This window comes from Astatotilapia calliptera, chromosome 3 (assembly GCF_964374335.1).
Source record: "Astatotilapia calliptera chromosome 3, fAstCal68.1, whole genome shotgun sequence".
In the NCBI taxonomy this organism is placed as follows: domain Eukaryota; kingdom Metazoa; phylum Chordata; class Actinopteri; order Cichliformes; family Cichlidae; genus Astatotilapia; species Astatotilapia calliptera.
In genome coordinates, this window is record NC_137424.1 from 8,821,809 (window position 1) to 8,841,587 (window position 19,779).

General features: G+C 43.0%; 2 protein-coding genes across 13 annotated transcripts in view; one reads left to right on the forward strand and one right to left on the reverse strand.

Annotated features, from left to right (window-relative positions):
• The window catches only part of LOC113017539 (phospholipase D1-like), a 118,436-nt gene that overhangs the window by 42,381 nt on the left and 56,276 nt on the right, over positions 1-19,779 (reverse strand). The window contains exon 1 of one of the 11 annotated variants that reach the window (XR_013905237.1): positions 813-1,034. The exons of 9 other annotated variants lie outside the window; for them this stretch is intronic. The gene's annotated coding sequence lies outside the window, so the exon portion shown is untranslated. Of the gene's footprint in view, positions 1-812; positions 1,035-19,779 lie in introns of those variants that run through there. One more of the 11 variants, XM_080297345.1, reaches the window with a different exon arrangement.
• The window catches only part of LOC145424363 (uncharacterized), a 33,813-nt gene continuing 23,160 nt past the window's right edge, over positions 9,127-19,779 (forward strand). For both annotated transcript variants that reach the window (XR_013905424.1, XM_080297610.1), the window contains exon 1: positions 9,127-10,466. The gene's annotated coding sequence lies outside the window, so the exon portion shown is untranslated. The remainder of the gene's footprint in view (positions 10,467-19,779) is intronic.

The window sequence follows — 19,779 nt, forward strand, 5'->3', positions numbered from 1 at the left end:
AATCCATGATGGGCTTGGATTTACATCATTATAAATGAAATGTGCTCTACTTGGAAGCAGCCGGCCCCGCCCCTTTTGACGGGTTGTGTGAGACTTTAAATCATCAAACTGTAAATTATAAATTTAAATTGTTATTGATCCTTTACCCCGAGTCCTAAAGTGTAGATTTATTTTCTTACTCTTCTTATATTTATTGTTTGTTTACTTGCACCGCTGTAACTGCAGCCTCGTCGTCTCGTCTCTCTATATGCTGGACTGTCTGTAGCGGAGATGACAATAAAGTTTACTTTGACTTCAGCAGCGCGCAGGCGCACCGAGGGCTCTCGCGCTCACTTTATAGAATTTAGAAAAAACATCGGTGCAGATTATAAGTCTGTATCATAATATCTGTTTGTTGTTTTTATTTTATTTTGCGAGTTGGTTATTAGATGCCGCTCCAGCCAGCCAGAGACTCCCCGCCGCCCCGCCCTCTCCTCCCTGTGCCGCCAGCAGCAGGCGCACCTCGCAAACGGAGGGCGCCCTTACTCCCAGCAAATGGCTGATAGAAAACCGATCGGTGCCTACGAATTTCCCAATATGCGCTGGCATGACGTCGGGGAAGCATGGGTACGACCGATTATTTTATTTTTTTCTTGCCCGTGATGCCCCCCCCACCACGATGCATTCTATTGGTTTGCACACTTACACACACCCAGCTGTGGTTTCCTGTTTTGCTGGACTCTGGAGAGCCCCGCCTTTAACGCTCTTCTCTCACAGAGAGCAACAGAAAACTTGGAAAAACTCCAGATTGACTGAACTCAGTTCAAAGTTACCTTGACACCTTTAGATGTGAGACGTAGTGATGGTCCGCTTGAAGCTGACGCTCCGGTGCGTGTGTCAGAAAGATCAACGCGCTGCTTCAGAAGCACCGTGTCGAGGCTTGATTCGTTTGGCCAGAGTCACGTGATCAGTGACGTCTGAAGCTTCGTTTAGAACGTACCTTTTTTTAAATCGAACTTTATTGAAACACAATGAGTATACAACATACAAACAGATGAAGTTTACAAAAGAACAGAACATGAACATACAGAACCAGGAGTAAAAAAAATTATGATATGAGTAGGCGAAAAAATTCAACATATAAATATTGTTCTGAGAGGCTTTTTGTTGGTTGAGTCTGAAATTGATTGTATGTACAATTCATATCCTTATAAAAAGGCAGAAATATGGTGTTTTATTAATAAACTTACATTTATGGATATAAAATAGCTAAAAGTATTAACAAATATTTTATAAAAAACATTTATCATTCTTCCTGGGGAACTTAAAGAAACAGAATAAAACATTTTCCCATCGTAAAGAAAACTCCCTTAAAATATGGACAATAACAAAACTGCTAAATTCTTCCAGAATCTCTGTGTAGAGGAACCAAAAGAGATGTGCCACAGTTTCTGGATGATCCCCACAGAAAGTTCAATTAGTATTTATGTCTCTTTTAAATGTTACCATATAGTGACTGGCTGGGTCACATTTATGAAGAATTTTATATGAGATTTCCTTCACCTTGTTCACAATTAGATATTTATGGGATCATCCAGACTGTCTTCCAGGTGATATCTGGAACATGTCGGTTCCAGTAAGATATTCTATATATGGGAGAGACATGATATCTTCTTGGAATAAACTACGTATTCTCTTATTGCTGTTACCAAGTTCCTGTGAAAAGCAGATTTTTCCCACTGCTGACTCAGCTGGATCAGGGAGAGTGACTGAGGCAGATATTGAGCTGTCAGTGTTTTTATATAACATTAAAGTCCCTGAGGGTATGGCACCAAGCACCATTGAGAATTCCCCAACACTGACGGGAAAATTATATAGTGTAAGGAATTCATTGTAAGTAAGTAGTGCTCCCTCGTTAAATTTTAAAACTTAGTAGCGGCCGCCATTGTTGGCAGCTGAAATTTGGCTGGGCCGCGCTATGAATTCTGGGATATGGTGGGCCACGAAGGACACACCCGACCCATCCTTCAAACTCGGGGGAATGAAGGACGCATTTGAAGGAGTCGAGGAATCGGGACAGCCTTCGTCGCCTGGCTGTGACGTCATCGGCCTTCAAATGCGGCCTCCGGAGGATGCAGCCGACGTTTTGGGACACAGCTTGTGTGTCTTTGTTGGTCATGTGACCTCCCAGGGACTACACATGGAAACGAGCAGTTTAGCTCAAATCTGGCAGGTTTCCATCGTCTGTTTTTGTCCTGATGTCCATGAACATGAACACTGTCCCTGTCAAACACGTCCAGATAATCTGATCCAGTGTTGTTCTTCTTCTGTGGTGTTTGTGATGGAGCAGCAGCTGCTGATCCTGATGTCCTCCACCAAGGGGGCAGCAAATTCAGCTGACTGTCATCATTTATTAAAAAGATGTAACAATGTGACATAATGCAATATAATAGTGTCAGTTACACATTGTGGGTTGCACTGTGGCCAGAATGGACATTACCTCCTGCCTAATGGAAGCTGTCAGCCATCCTGCAACCATGAATTAGATAAGCAGAAGTGAAGGGATTGTTAACAACAATTTAATAATAAAATGTAATGTGATAGTTGCACTTTATTAGCTCCCCACAATCGTATGAATAATAACCATGAATGCACTGCATGCTCATAGCAAGTTCTTTAGGTTTAAAGTGAGATCCTGCTTTAAAGGGCGCTTCATCTGCTGGGAATGACATGTTTCTTCTAGTATGTAAGGCTCAGCCCATCTTACTGGGACTTACTTTTGTAGATCCACATGCTCTAAACCTGCTGCTCCATGATTGGTGCAGAAGCTTTAAGCTACTATTAACAAATAATGACCATGGACTTAGTTGTTACTACAATAACTTATCATTGAGCAACTTTTAATTTGACTTGTAAAACTATGCAAGTAGAATTGAATGGGGCACAGTGAGCTGAGCACAGGCCCACTCTGTGACACTCAGAGGTTTGTGGATATCATACTGAGAGTATTGGACACAGTGCAGCCAGCTTGCAGCCACTTTCCCACCACTTTAGCACAATGTTTACATGAGACTCAGCCACACTAATGTTCCTGGGCAGACATGTGGTGCAGCATGGCTGATGGCACTGTACCTGCAGCTGTCATGGACAAGAACCACTCAATACCTCACCCAAGCCAAGCCTGTGCTGATGTTGTGATCTGAGACCGAGACACTAACCCAGGATCATGATATGATGTTGTGAGAGTTTCACTAAGAATTAGCTCTGATTACAAGATTTCAATCTATCGTAACTCTAATTTGTATTTACTTCAGTTTGTTCATCTTGGAGCTGTGTGCAGCTGAGGACAGTCTTATTATTACCAGGTGAGGATATGTAACAGCCACAGTCTGTAGAGATGATGTCACCATGGAGTGGTGATGTCACTGGAGCTGCCAATATGTGCTCCAGCCAAAGCTACACCAGAGGGTTGTGCTGTGTAACAGGTTGGTGCAGGTGGTGTTATCTACATTTGAACATTAGGCAACAGTCTCATGAAGACACTTTCTATTGTTCACTAAAGACCAACAATAACAGAGACAAAGGGAGAGCAGCAGAACTAGTGCTAACAATTAGCACTGCTAGCCTGCCCACCAACACCAGCTAATGTTCTAAAAACGATGATCAATGATTTTGCTGTAACGGCTCCAGCTGTCTGTGTCAGGGACACGTTGGAGATGAAGTGAGTGATCCAGTGACAAAGGTTTGGAAAGCTGCAGTCAGCTGAGACTAAAGGAGTCACCTGACCGAGAGACCAAATGTTTCACTGAGAACGTCCAGATGAACAGAATCAACCTTTGGGATAATCTGTTCCACACATCCATGTTTCACTTACTGCATTATATTTCCTCATTGCTGTGCACACAGGCCTGTGGCTTATAACCAACTCCAAGTTCAGACTCAGAGGCTGCTGAAGCTGTTTTCTGGAACAGAGACGTGTTGGATATAAAAGCAACTCTTCTTTATGTGTCAGCACTGAGGAAAGGAGCAGCTTCGTTTCTAAGTGTATGAAGGACTGTAGCAGTGTGTGTGTGAGCTTTATTTCACAGACAGAACCATGTCAAAAACACAACTTCAGGTAAAAACAATACAAAATCAAAGAGTCTGATCAGAAGGATTAAACAGAGGAGTGTGGGACTGTTTTTAACAGACAGCAGGTTAAGCCAGGCTGGAGGAGTAAACTGAGCCTCGGTGTGAGCAGCAGTGTGTTTGACAGGAAGCTGAGATAAACAGTCTGGAGCCCATTTAGTGCTTCATATGAAAGTGTGAGGATTTGAAAGCAAATCTAAAATCAAGCAGGAGTCAGTGTGAGAATGATTTGTGCTTTTCCTCAGTCAGATGCTGGGAGTTTCAGTTCATCCATGTTCAGCGTGCTGTGCTTTGTGTAACAGGAGAATATGACAGTATAAATCAAGTCTTCATGTCACTGAAAGCCTCCACAGTCTGCTATGGAGGTGCATCAGTTTGGATTTACAAGAAGAACATTTCTTAAACCTGCCACAAGATGGCGCTCCAACAGAAGGGATGTCCACAGTGTAACACAGACACACACATACTGTGTGAATGTGTGAGTGAATGGGCTTTCAACACAAGGCTTCTGCTGCTACCTTTAATGACATAATTAGCTAACAAGAACAAACTGTTAATTACCACCAAAGAACGGCTCCAGATTTTAGCTGCTGACCATTTTGTGAAACGTTGATTACATCAGCTTATTGTTGATTTTTCAACCTTAATATCAGCTGCTGTAAAGGAGCCTGGTTCTCTGGCAGTAACACTTTTCTTCACTAGATGCAGTGCAGGCACAGTCTGTGTTTCTAAACTACACACTAATGTTCATTGTTGTGCAGCTAAATCCTCCCTCTGGATGGGAAGAATCCCTGTCAGGCTTCAAACACCTGGCTTGGTGTTCTGGAGCTAATGTGTCACCTGTGAGGACTCTGAGATGAACACACAGCAGACACTTCAGTTCTCCGTCTGTGTGTCCTCAGTTTCCCAGCATGCCTTGGCTGTGGTGGTGGAGGTGAATGAGGGGGAACATGCTGCTCTGTCAGCACTCAGGTTTCATACCTGGTGATCTCAGAGGACAAAGCGGCGTTACAGCAGCGCACGTTGATGAGACCTGATGCTCTGAACAGTTCAGACTTCAGCCTCACTCTGAGAAAACAAACGACTGACTGTCAGCAGCAACTACACCTGCTCCATCAGTGACGGAGAGAAGAACTGAGACTGAGAGACATACAGCTGCAGGTCAAAGGTCAGAAACGCCCGCTCTTTGTACGGGTCAGGAGTTAGTACTGCAGAGGTCAGAGGTCAGCTTGCTGACAAACCATTTGAAACAGTTTGGAGCTAAAAGCACAACAGCAGAGGAAAGAAGAGACACTGCAGAGATGATGCAAAATATTGTGTTTTGTTCTCAGCTGTCAAAAAGTGTAACACACGTGTTCCAGCACAGCCTTTGTGTACTTTCACTTCTCCATACTGTCCATTGGAAATCCTGTTTGTTACTTTTTGATTTCAGTCCATGTGTCCAAAGCAAACTTCTGTCCCACACTTTCTCTGCTGACTCTTCACCGATGCTCAGATGATCTCAGATGATTTCACCAGAACTCATCAAAATTCGGGCTCCACAGAAACCCAGACGTCACTAAACAAGCGTAACAAGCAAAGTGAAAACTGGTCGTTCAGCTTTATTGACCAAAGATAAGCTCACATGTCACCTCATGACACAGACACTTATTTCCACAGCATGCACGAGGACTGACAATAAGTGTCTATAAAGCCACTTCTATCTGCCACACCTGTGCTTCTGTCATGGTTGCTCTCCTCTCACTCTGTCATTTATCCACAGTCTGCCTCCCTCTGCTCCGTCAGCTGACGTCCTCTCTACACCACCTGCTGTGTTTTATCCTGCAAAAACACATTTAAGAAGCGTTGCACCGAGTAACGGGAGGAACTGCTATAAAATCCATTTAAAGGAGGTGGTGCTGAGTGCTGTGACTGGGGTCCCACCACTGACATCACGGGTGGAGGACATGTTGGAAAACTGCTACAAAGTGCTGTGCAGCCAGCAGAGCTTACAGTCTGTCCTGTGTGTCATACAGGCTCTCACACTTAGTGTTTCTGTGACACATTGAAGAGAAGTTTGTGTTGTTCACAGTTGTGCTTGTACTGAGTGACAGCTGACATGACCTAACAGGAATAATGTGTCTGTGCTGAATGAGAAGTAACACACAATGAAGTCTTGATGCATCTCAATCATCCAGGAAAGTGAGTCTGTTGCTTCTGTTCATCTGGACGCAGCGTTTTGTGGGAGAAACGTGTCGTCATCATCAGGTGACGTCTTCAGTCTCAGCTGCAGGTTTCAGTCTTACAAACAGGACATTTGCATAAAGACTGAAAGCAGCTGCAGGAACGATGGGCTGGGAGCTCCGTTCCTTCATCTTAATTATGCAGATTCTCAGGACCATTGATCAACAACCACTGATCCATGTCCATGAGTCCCATTCACAGAGATGTGGGAATGGCTGCAGTCACAGCATGTAAGATGGAAATAAATGAGAAGTATTTAGCTGAAGTGGATTTGATTTATGTTACTTCTTTTTTAACTTGTAGTTCTACATTGGAAGATTATTGTGATATTGGAATATAAAAATACATTTATATTCTATTATTTTCTCAAAGTAAGCGTCACACTCGTGGAAGCCGGTGTAGCCGCCGAAACGCCTGCATTTATGGAGACTTTCAGCCCCAGGTAGGCCAGTTATGGATCTTGGATCCACATTATGACAGCAGCTGTTCTCCACCGTGAACTGTGTTCAAACAAACACGCTCACGCCTCACAGACGACAGCTTACAGTCCTGTAGAGATAAAGTGACTTCGTACAGCCCCGACCTGCAGACGCTGTGCGCAGAGGTTCAGGAGCAGAAGTCCCGTTGTAAACATATCACGGCAGACCCGACGATGTTTGCATGAACGCGCTTTTCAGCATCTCTTTATTGACCACTTTACGCACACAGCCGGCTGTAGCTTTGCAGCTCACAGCCCGACACACACCAACAACAGCAGAGAGAGCACAGACGTTAAGGCGTGATTGCGGGTGCCGCTCAGGTGCGTCCGCCTCCCCTGCAGCGGCGCTGCAGACCACGCCCACCACACGCAGTAACCAGGTAAAATACATACTTAGGCAGAATTTTGCAAATATCTATTTTTCATTTTGTAGCAGCATAGAGCTTTTTTCCAATTATTTTTTAAAAGTCAGGTCAAGGCTCCAAAAGCCCAAAGGCGATATAACAGTTTGTGTTTGCTACATGGATCATTGTAGTTCAGCTTTCCTTTGTTATATTTCTTTAAGAGCTCAAAATGTGTTCATTACATAAATCAAATGTAATTTTCTCTGTAGCACTTCATGGATTTCATAAGCAACACACTGTAGTTGTTCACACAAAGCATAAAGGTAAAAACAATATACACAGTGTTATCTTCATTTTAGATGTCACAAAGTATTTGCGGCTCCCAGTGTTTTCCCGAACCCTGACCCTTTGCGTGGAAACCGGGTCCAAAAGGCTCTTTGGGTGTTAAAGGTTGCTGACCCCTGCACTAGGCCCAACTGACACATATATTTGATTCCAAATACAAAAAATAATGTGTAACCTGCTGGAAGAATGTAGGAGGTTGAGACAGGATCTCAACACTTGGTGTCTGCAACAAAAGACAACAATATGTGGGCCGATCGTGGCTCAAGAGTTGGCAGCTCGTCTTGTAATCGGAAGGTTGCCGGTTCGAGCCCCGGCTTGGACAGTCTCGGTCTTTGTGTCCTTGAGCAAAAAAGCACTTTGGGGTCCTTAGGGACGAGTAAAGCGCTCTACAAATACAGGCCATGTAATGGCAGAAACATTCTCTAGTGTAAATCCTGACTAGTTCATTAACTACAGATCAGTTTCAGTGAACATTATTCACAGAGGGATCTGAGTTCCTTATACCAGACTCTACAGAAACTGTAACACTGTACAGCTCTGCGACTCAACAATATGACAACAATGTAACACACACTAGAATCATCAAATAAAGCCCCACTAACCACTAGAACTAGAACTAACTAACTAGCACTGGACACTTGCATATTAGAGATTTCTACCACCATAGGAGGCGAGATATCATCCTTGAACCAGAGCATCCAGCCCTCAATTTCGGACATAAAAAGCGACGTGGCCAGGCATGATAACACTTTGACTGAACTGCAGGACTGTGCCTCGAACCACTCTGACACCATCGCCACTCTCCAGGCCACTGTGGAGCGTTTGTCTGCGGAGGTAAAGAGGTTAGATGAGAGATGTGGAGCTCTTGAGGCACTCCAGGAGGAATAATTTAAGAACTGCAGGAATACCAGAAGGCACAGAGGGACCCAAGATGACTGAGTTAATTATGTAACCATAATTAAATGGTTACATCATCTTTAAAGTCCCCAGAGATCAGGAAAAGGGCCTGAGGGTGCTGTGTTTGGAGTCTGCTGGTTACAGTGTGCAGGACCTCACAGGCTGCTGCAGCGTTAGCAGAGGGCGGGACATACACAGCTATCATAATCACGTGTGTAAACTCTCGTGGTAGATAGTACGGTCTCATGCTAACCGCTAGCAGCTCAATGTCCTTACAGCATAGCGTCTCTTTGATAGAGAAATGCCCAGAGTTACACCATCTATCGTTCACAAACACAGCCAGACCCCCTCCTCCCTTCTTACCACTCTCCGCTGTTCTGTCATAAGAGGCTCAGCAGCTAAAGCAGCACACCTGGGTCTCCCAGCCTATTAAAAGCAGCCCTTTGCTTCACCTGCTTCACTAAACATTATTATTTTAAGCAGAGTGGTGTGATTTATGTAGGCATTGCTGTGTGACAGGATGACTTTTCTTGCACACCCACCAAATGAGGGCGCACATGCTTCCACGCCCACTGGTGACTGCACACATCCTTTCAAGGAAGCATTTCATTCATCCCTAACAAATGGAACAAAACACTGTGCAGCGTGTTCAGGTTTGAACGTGGCCCTGGCCTCTCTCTGCATCCACCTGGCACATGCAACACACATCCACTCCCTGCTGAGCTGCTTGTATTTGATGTGTTGAAGTTTTGGTAAAGTTTGAATAAATTCCACTTTATTTATAGGAACATTTCATCTGTGGACTCCTGCTTCCCCTCTCCTTGAGCCAGTTTGTGACGGGAACATGACATAAGAAAAGTAATTTATCCCTTTTTGATTCTGTGTATCTGGCGCTCATCCAGTGAGTTCACACTTGGCAGAAACAGACTGAATTTGTCTGGAGAACTTTGGCTTCAGCCAAGTTAGATAAACACACTGTGTCTCTGTCAAAACAGCAGTGTAGTTGTGGCACCCCTGTGAGGGAATGACCACATGAATATTATTTTGTGTAAAACACTCATGTAACGGGACATTTTTCATTGCTATATGTATTTATTTTCAGTTTCTTTAAGAGGATAGAAAATCCATGTAACAGGGATTCATTTTATGTTAGAAAGCAGTGAGGGCGGAACTTTGGTGCTTGCTCCGGGGTTTCGGGGAGCAGTAAGTGGAGCCCACCTTCCGCTGCTTCCTCAGACACGTTCTGGAGGAAAGCAGAGACGCATCGTGTCTTCCTTACTCTGCTCTTCACCTGCTTTTACAGGTCGGTACACGGTGCTCGCACCGAAAATGTTGTTTATTGTCACCATGGTTACCCACGTTAATGTGAATGGGAGAGTTAAGGCGGTCCGCCAAAGTTATTTATATGTAAACACGGGAGAAAACTAGAGGAGTGTCCCGCGCGACCGCACCGCGAGCCCGCTCGTTAGGTGGAGCGCTCGTGAAGCAGAGTCAGTGCGCTCCTATGCTCTGTGCAAACGTGTTGTAATGCTCCAATCAAATCAGTTCTGTGAGATGTGAATGTTAATAGTTCTGTTAAAGTGACTGAGTAGATTAGCTAGTGTAACACAAGCACTCTGAGCAACTCTGTGTAGCTAACAGAGGCATTCATGGGTTGATTCAACAAGCTGTGTTTCATGATACACTAAATAGTGATTTTGCCAGTAAATTACTGGAGGGAACAAATGTAATGTATTTACCAATGCTGTTATTGAATAGAACTGTTTAGCCAGTAAGACACTGCAGAAGACAATGTGATGTGTTTATTGATATGATAAAAGGATGTAGCTGTTATGGAAAGAAGTGTGAACTTGAGAAACTGAACCAGTTAAAAAGAGTATATTTCACTGATGTTGTGAAATAAGTAAATGTCATTGATGTGAATGAGGAACCAGCTGAACAGTATATTGAAAGCTCATGTTTAGTGTTTTATAGCATTTATTTGTGTGAAATAAATCAGACTCAGACACGTTCTGGAGGAAAGCAGAGACGCATCGTGTCTTCCTTACTCTGCTCTTCACCTGCTTTTACAGGTAACATATTTGTCATCGAGGTCTTCATCCTTGGGACCCGTAACATAGTAACTTCTTCATTGTTATACTTCTATAGTTTTCCCATTTTGTGAGCTGTGGATGTGGAAAGTGTCTCAGTGACACATCCACATGAAAACGGCGTTACCTTCGTTCATTTGCACGTCAAATGAACGAGCTGTTTGGACTTTAACGTCACAGCTGATGCTTCGATACTCGAACTCAAGAGTTCAGCTTCCACTCAGAGGTACAAGTACACACAGCAAAGATAAACGTGTACACAAGGTTGAACCCACAAGTGCACAGCTCCAACCAGAGATGGGCAGTAATCCGATTACTTTTTTCAAGAAACGAGTAAAGTGAGGGATTACTATTGCAAAAAAGGTAATTAGATTACTGTTACTTTCCCGTAAGCACGCTGCGTTACTGCGTTACTAAAACCGCAGCTGTGTGCAGATGAACAATGGATAATCTATCGAGTGTGGAGAGAGTGTGAGCGTGCAGCGTTTAAAGCGTGGAAGCACTGACCTTACTTTGAGTTTGACTCTGTAAAAAGTGACGAAAACATTAGCGTCCGCTGTTCACTGCGTGGGAAGACAACATGCTCACTCACTATGTGTTAATGGGCACGCTTATTTATAACTTTGATAAAATGTCATAAAAATAATTCCATGCCAGCTCACCATTGGTGATCAGGTAGTTTCTGTTCCAGTTCCAGTCCCATAAATCATGAAGCTTGCTGCCAGAAAAGCTTCAAATCTCCTTTGAAAGCTGTTTGTGGTCTTGATTGTGGGAGCTTCAGTTGTCTGACTCCAGCTGCCACACAGTGCTCACTGATATCATTTGCAAAAACCCCAGTGTGACAATATTTATCAGTGAAGCAGAAATCAGGAAGTGACGACTTTTCTTTGAACATTTGCTAAGGCTAAGCTGTGCTTTCTACCACAGTTGGGAATTTCCTGGTTTACAACAAATTATTGTGTCAACACCGCATAAGATTTCAAACTACAGGAAAATCACTGGAGTTATAAGAGGCAGACAACGACACACACACCACATGCATGCTGTTGCTATTTATTGTGGATTAACCTGTCAAGGGCAAGAACAAAATAATTCTGCCTCAAATACAGGAAATCATAGCTTTCCTGTATTTCCTCCATTGTTGGCATGCTGGTTAGTGCTGTTGCTCCACAGTAAGAAGGTCCTGGGCTAAATTATCCATGAATGTAAACGGCTGTGTGTTTCTATCTGATAGACTGGTGAGCTGTCCAGGGTGTACCCTGCCTGGTAACCTATCACTTCAGGGTTATTTCCCAGCCCTGCTGCAACCAGGATAGAGATAGGAGGATGGTAGTTGTTGTAGACCCATTCAATTTCAATTGAAGGATTAAAATGTTCCAGGAGTAGGGATGGGTATTGATAAGATTTTAACGATTCCGATTCCATTTTCGATTCTGTTTAACGATTCGATTCTTTATCGATTCTGGTGATGGAGGCTCGAATAGGCTGCGCGTGAGACTCCATTATCAGCAATATCTGGTATGAATGTGTGTGGATGTATGCATGTGACTGGACTGTGATGGACTGACGACTAAAAGTTTAACTGACTTGATACTGAGAGAAAAACGGTGCCGACTTTAGGATTAGTGAATGTCCACAACAATTCACCCAGCCTGTAGAAGAAGGGTGGAGGTTTTGTCTTGCTTTGTTTGTGCAGGAGCAGAAGGATGACAGAGACTAAAGGGGGAGGCTGTAGCTTCACATGAGTGTGAGCTGCAGACTGAACCCTTTGGTTGCTAATGTTGAGTCACTGATGTTTGCATTAAGAAAATTGTGTTTTATTAGCTGTGTTTTAATTAAGGTATCACATTATATTGTTGGGAATGTTAAATGCTAAAGTGAAGAAAAGCTTTGATTTCACTCATGACTGAACATGTTATTATGAACCATAGCAGGCCACTGTAAAGAGTCAATTAACTTTTATAGAGGAAAAAAAGGCCAAAAACTCTGTTAATACCTATGAATAACAGGCAATGATAGACTTGTCACATTCAAAATAGAGATATGTAATAACAAACACGGGTCCGTGTCATTTAGGTTCTCCATTGAAATAGTCAATCATTTAGAAAAGTAGAATATATATATATATATATATATATATGTCTCAACGCTGTTTTTCAATAATATTAAAAACCTAAAAACTATTGTTGTGGAAGATAGAAGTCACTGTGACAGCCCTCTGACTGTGGAGGACGTTTGTAATCCTATTTCTGCACTTAAGGCCAACAAATCTCCCGGCACAGATGGTTTAACTGCAGAGTTTTAAGAATCATTTTCTAATCTCCTGGCTCCGTTCTTACTGCAGCTTTTCATAGGAAGTGTAGAGAATAACATCCTCCCTCCTACTCTTACTCAGGGTCTCATAACACTTATTCCAAAGCCAAACAAAGACTTACTTCTTATTGATAATTGGAGACCCATCTGTCTGCTCAATGATGACTATGAGATTATGGCTTTAGTACTTGCTAACAGAATGAAAGAGTTCTTGGACACAATTATCGATGAGACACAATCAGGCTTTATGAGAAACAGACACCTTTCTAAGAACATGAGACTGGTTTTAGATCTACTTGATTACTCTGATTTGGTATCTGACTATAGCTTCATTCTCTTCCTGGATTTTTAAAAGGCTTTTGATACAATTGAACATCAATTTATTTTACACTCTTTGGAAAAATTTGGCATTTTTCTGTAAAGCTATCAAAACCTTGTACACGAATGGCAATAGCTCAATAAAATGATTAAGACTCCACCCCGAGATTTGACCTGTTATACAAGGAATCAGCACAGCTGATAAGGAGCTCATCATCAGCCAGCTAGCTGATGACACCACACTCTTCTTGAAGAATGCAAATCAAATCCGTCCAGCCCCTTAGTGTTATTAGTGATTTCTCTGAGGCATGTTAATACTTTTAGCTATTTTATATCCATAAATCAATGGCGTGTCCAGCGGGGTGGCCTGGGGGGGCACAGGCCACCCCCCCAACCAGACTGGCCACCCCAGGTGCCACCCCAAAGGTAAAACAATAAAATTCAATCAAATATCAAATGTACGATTATGTTTTCACGGTGAAGCTCAGATATCCGAGTGTAAGTGAATGCAGCATCGGCTTCTGCGCTATGCGCATCACGTTAGCAAAGGTAGGCGAGCCAAGCACGAAGGACAACACTGCAGGGAACAATTTTTCGGTGAAAGAAAATGAGGACAGAATAAATGTCCCGGTAAGTAATATCAAGTTTGTTGAGTTTAGTAAACTTCGGTGAAATTAGAATACCAAGGAAAAAATAACACTTAAAGAATTTTTGCAGCCGTCGAATATTTCAGACAGTATGCTACTGAGGGCAGCTAACATAAGAGTTATGAGTTATAAGATGCAGGTCGATGTGTAAAAATAACTCAGTTGTTTGGTGGTGGCTATGACGGGGCTTCCACAGAGGCCAGCAGGTGGATGAGGGAAGGGGAGGCAGGAGGAGAGACCCGAGGCAGCCACCAGTCCGAGTGTCAGGTGAACTGAACTTCAGGTAAGAAGTTATGACCTGCAGTCTATCTGGGTCAGATATAAACTAAGTTTAGGTGGAGTTTATTTTCGTTGTGCTGACTTTTTACCCTCAGTTGCAATAACTCGTACTGCGTTCTAGCCAGCTTGATGGAGTGTTTATACAGCTGGGTGGGTGCTATGATGTTACTGATAGTGAACTTTATTTTATTCATGCCAACGACTCCTTAAAAATGGAATGGTCCCTCATTCAGAGAAAATATTACACGTTTCGTATTGAGCTGAGAAGAGGCGCAGTTTGTCCCGGACTTTAGCTAGACTGGAAAAAGACACAAAGCTGGAGTTATTCTGTCGTTACGCTGCACAGCTGCCTCTTCTTCTCTCATTCTCTCCCCCTCTCTCTCCTGTTGCTACTTCAATCATGAAACTGATCAATGATCAGCTGATCGGCTTTTCTCTCTCATTTATTTATCGCCCACTTTGCTGGGTGATGTCGGTTTGTATATGTGGTGAGAGGGAAACATGCAGATGAAACCAGGAGATGTCCTTACTGAATCATCAGAGCTGAACAGGTGATGGAGAAACAGGTTTACCTTTTAGGTGACATGAATGAGTTGAAGGGAAGTTATGAACTGTTTCTGAGAGACAAACAACACCAGGATCCTTTTTTATGTAGCTGACAGCTGGTAACTGTGCAGGGGTGGATCTAGCAAATTTTTGCCAGGGGGCCAGGTAGGGCATTAACAGGGAAAGGGGGCACAAAGAAATACTTTTCTTTCTTATTCTCATTTAAAATACAGCTTTTATTAAATAATTATCTGAATCTTACAACCAAAGTTTTTATCTGACGTAAAATGTATAGAAATCATACATATACCAACAAAACTGTACATCACTGTCACAACAGGGTTTGTTTTCATTCAAAGGCTTTATGGCTTTAATACCTGGTGGGCCGGTCTCTAGTCAAAATGCCCGATTTTCTGTACCGGTCCAGCCCTGCAGGTTAATACTGGCAGTGTCACCATGCCAGCTGACTGTATTTCATCATCAGCCAGTGTTGTTCTTTATCAATATTACCAAAGTTTACCATAAGGAAGCAAAGAAAGTATTTACTTGCTTTCAGGTTTTATTCAAATATTAGTCTTTTCATTTGTTTCCCCACTTTTTCCCTGTTTCAAAATCAAACACCAGTTTGTGAGATTATCTTCTTTTTTTTATAGGCAGATAAAGTTTTGCATTGGCATTGGCTAATTTGTCAATTGTTTGCTACAAATGTTCGTATTTTAATATTAAAAAATGTTTTTGCCCAAAACATATGTGCACCATATGTCAGTAAAAACACTATGCAAATATTGCTGTCCTTGAATGCTGAGTAAACACTGACAAAGCACTGATTGTATCTCTTGTACTTTATCAACGCAGTAGCTAAAAACTTTGCACCGGAGTGGTTAAAATCTCATCCTAATAAGAGTTAAAAGCGCATTCGGTTATTAGGTTTACAGGATTATTGAATTATGGTTAATGGTTGGTAGAATTTTTTTTTAAACATTATCTGCCACCCTTCTCCAAATCTGTGCCCCTACCTGGCCCCCCCAACAAAAATTTTCTAGACACGCCACTGCCATAAATGTAAGTTTATTAATAAAACACCATATTTCTGCCGTTTTATAAGGATATGAATTGTACATACAATCAATTTCAGACTCAACCAACAAAAAGCCTCTCAGAACAATATTTATATTGTAACAGTTGCTATTGTAATGCAGTGTATCACCACATGGCGGCGCCTCCTGTCTCACGACTGGTGTCACCCCCTTTTTGTTCTTCTTCGCACTCCTCCTGTAATGGATGCTCCCGTGTGTACGCGGACTAGTGTGCTCTTTAGTAATGTGTGGTAGAGGTAGCACTTTTATTTTTGATATTGTAAATAAATGAGTACTTTTTGGAAAGTCAGAAGCTGTTGCTCATTCGCTATCCACCTGCACACCTCCGCGGCTGGCTTCATCTCCACTGTACGTTACAACTGGCGCCCGAATTTTCCCCTTGGACTTCAGACGATTTTTGCATCCCGCCGAGGATTCTTCTCTTCTAGCACGTGAACTGTCTCGGAAATCCCCCCAGTTTTGCGGACGCTCGGACGTTTTCTCCAGCCATGGCTGCAGCCTCAGCTCAGGTGGGACCCGACTAATTTCTGGATACCGTGGTGTGCCGCTGCTCCGCTTGGGAGAAAGAAAAAGAGAGAAGCTGACTCCGCGACGCGAATGGACTCCGTGGATTTGTTATTTGTTGTTGGTTTCGTCTTCTAAGGATTAATTCTTCTGTGGAGAGCCTGGACATGAACATTTCTGCTGGCTTTTCATTCCCCTTTCCCTCTGCTGAGACTGACTGTAGCACATGTAAGTGATAGCTTGGCCGACTACAACCGTTGGTGCTGGTCTTCGGCTCAGTATAACGAAACGACTTAAAACTAATCTTGCATTGAGCTCTAGTGTTGCAGACATGCTATTGTAATAACATGGTTCTGATCACTCCAGTCTAATTTCAGTTGTTGGGCGAAATTTTATATGTGGTTTTTCTCAATTTAATCTTGAACGCATTTTTGCAGTTTTGTCTTTCTAGTCTGACCTAACTGACTCTTTTACTGCTATATCAATAACTGCGCTGTGCCCTGGAGCGGCTTAATTTTTTTGAAATCGCAATGGCACACTGCCCAGACGACTCTGACTCAGACATGGAACTTACCTCGTTACCTATGATAGGTTTGTAGCTTGAACCCATCCGCTGGAATGTTGGAGACAATATAATTACACTGCAAAGCAAGACACAAGTAGGCAAGCCTCTTCATGTTTCTCGTGCACGGGAGAAAACCGGACAGAGCGCCGTCCCTTCGCTTGACCCCAGTTGCTCTCGTCTGTTCTCCCGTACCACTGTTCTTTTATTGAGGTTACATGAATATGCATAGGTTCATTAACATATGACGTCTACATACAAACAAAGAGTACCTTGCCTGTGTGTGTGTGTGTGTGTGTGTGTGTGTGTGTGTGTGTGTGTGTGTGTGTGTGTGTGTGTGTGTGTGTGTGTGTGTGTGTGAGTGAGAGATCTGTGTGGGGTCAAGATGTGACCCTGTGAAGACTCTGGTGTTAGCTGGTGCCAGGACCTCTGGGTCCATCTAACAAAAGGCTCTTATACTTAAACAGATATACGTGTGCTTGCTATACCATAAATCAAAGATAAACTCTCCTAGGGAGTATGTGATTTATACCAAGGATACTGAGTAGAGGAATGTATGCACCCCCCTCTACACAGAGTTAATACAGACCTCTTTTAGGATGAGACATCCTTTCAATCTACCAATGATTATATACTTCTAAGCATATATGAGTAAATGTTTCTAAGCATAAATGACAATCAACAATACAAAATCTAACATTCCCCCCTTATTGACGTTTATGCTTGAAAAGTCCCCAGTTACGAATACCTCATGTCTGACAGGTTCAATGCAAACATTGTTATATTCAGCATATGTCAAATCACCCTAAATTACTGAAAAAATACACAGTTTAACAAATGTATTAGCGGTTATCCCATTCCTCATTGAGCTCATCTCATGGAAAACTGCATCCTACAAACAAACAAAGAAATTGTTAATTTAATAGTGAAAATAAGAAAGTAACATTTTCAAAACCATCTCAGCTTGGTGGTGTTTTCTCCAGGTGTGCAAATCACATGTCTCTCTGCAGAGTAGTTTGAGTTCTGCAGGGCGTCATGAATGTCTCTTCCAGTTGTTTCCATCACTGTCCATAGGACCAGAGTCCGAATGTATGTAGAATAAACATTCAAACATACTAGTTAGTTTTGTTGTTTGTCAACATGGGTCTCAGCTATTTCCAAAGCTGCAGACCTCTCAGCACTCTAGTTTTATGGCCTCTACCAACCCCCATCACCTCATTCAAGCCTTCGTCCTGTGAGAGGGATATTTATGACTCCTTCATTGTCCACGCTCTGCAGAGAAACACCTCTGTGGAAAGGGTGCAGGTGTCCATTATCTTACTGCTGTTGTGATCCCAGCAGCCTTCAGAGTGTCATCGTATTCACAGTACAGTGGCACAGCATTAGGTGATGTTCATAGGAAACTGCTGTCATCACCACCATAGCTTCTGGTTCCTGTGCTTTTCACAGAATCATGATGTCATCCTCGAACTCCTTCTGCGCTGTCGATGGAGCCTGGCACGCTCCCGTCATCCCTCGAGTTTTCCTGTCCCAACGCTGCTGAAGATGATCTCTGATCCTCCTGAAGTCTCTCTCCTGGCCTCAGCTCCCATCCTGTGGACGATCCTCTCAGGCACTCCTTCTCGTCATGGATAGTCCTGATTTTGGGCCTGCTGGATCTGTCTCAAAACACTCAGCTTCTCTGCCTTCCTCCTGGTTCAGCTGATTCAGCCGTCACGCCTCGCACTTGGTTGCCCTAGAGTTGATCAGAGGCTGGAGGTTGAAGTGCGAGCTTACCCTACGGGGGCTCAATCAGCACTCCCCCCTCACCACCGAAACAACCAAGTGTGAGATTTCTCTATTGTGCTGTCTTGAGGGTGCTGGGGTTTCCTGGGACCTCGACCTCTTTGCAGTGGCTCTGATAAATCCAGGAGGGTCTCTCCGCTATTTTGCAGGCAGTTTCATGGTCCTTGCTGTGGCTCCAAGGTCTGATCTCATGATGGGCCCCAACCAGCTTGACCTTTGACCTCAACCACTGCCTGGGCTATGCCTGGAATGTTTCTCGCTTCTCAGTGCTGCACCTGTATTTCAGAAAGACTTCTATTTGGAGAGCATGTCAACAATCATCAAACCACATTCTTTAGTTCAGTGAACTTCACTAATAGGCCATCAAAGCCTCATCTGAACATGGGTGCACCACTTGCATAGATTTAATACTTGTAAATAAACAGCTAATCACACAAATCACTGCAACAATAATAGTAAACATTGTTTAATGTTAATTCTGGACCCCACCTCTTGACGCATGGACAACCATGCGTCAACTCACCAAACCAGGATCCCTGTCTTAAAAACTGGCTCCACCAGGAGCCTGCATACAATAAAATCAACTTCACTCTTATAAACAATATATCAGAAGAGTAATAAGCATTCAGCATCAGCAAGACAAGTGTCATGTGCAGGTTTTCTCAAATCGGGAAACTACAATTATTTCCCTAATTTGCCTCAGACATGGATCATCCCATGTGCTCAGTTAACATTAATGTAATCGGTGACTTCTCTTAAGCAAATTCACTCCACTCATATATCCCTATGGGCTCAAAGTGGCCAGCTAAGAGCCCATATTCAACTTTCCCATAAACACCGTAACCTCTTATTTGTTTTACTCATGTCACTTGTCCGCTTGTGCCGAATCCTCCACAGCATTCTCAAAGAAACAAACATTAGCAATACACATTGACTGTGGTCAGACGGAGGTCAGACACAGGTCAACAGGTTCCAGAGGTGCCATAAAAACACCATAAAGGTAGCCAACCCTAGCTGTGGAAAGAATGACAGTCACATATAAACCCAGAAATCCTGTAGTAGGAAAACATTAACTAATCCTCTTATAAATCACATGATCAAACACATGATTAATCATCTGCTGTAAAAAGAAATGTAAATGTTAGCGCTGCGCAGGTGTGTACACTTTCTCACAGTAATGTCTGTGAGCAACACAAGTTAGTGGATGGCACACACATAGTAAATTCACAGACAGAAAAGATGGC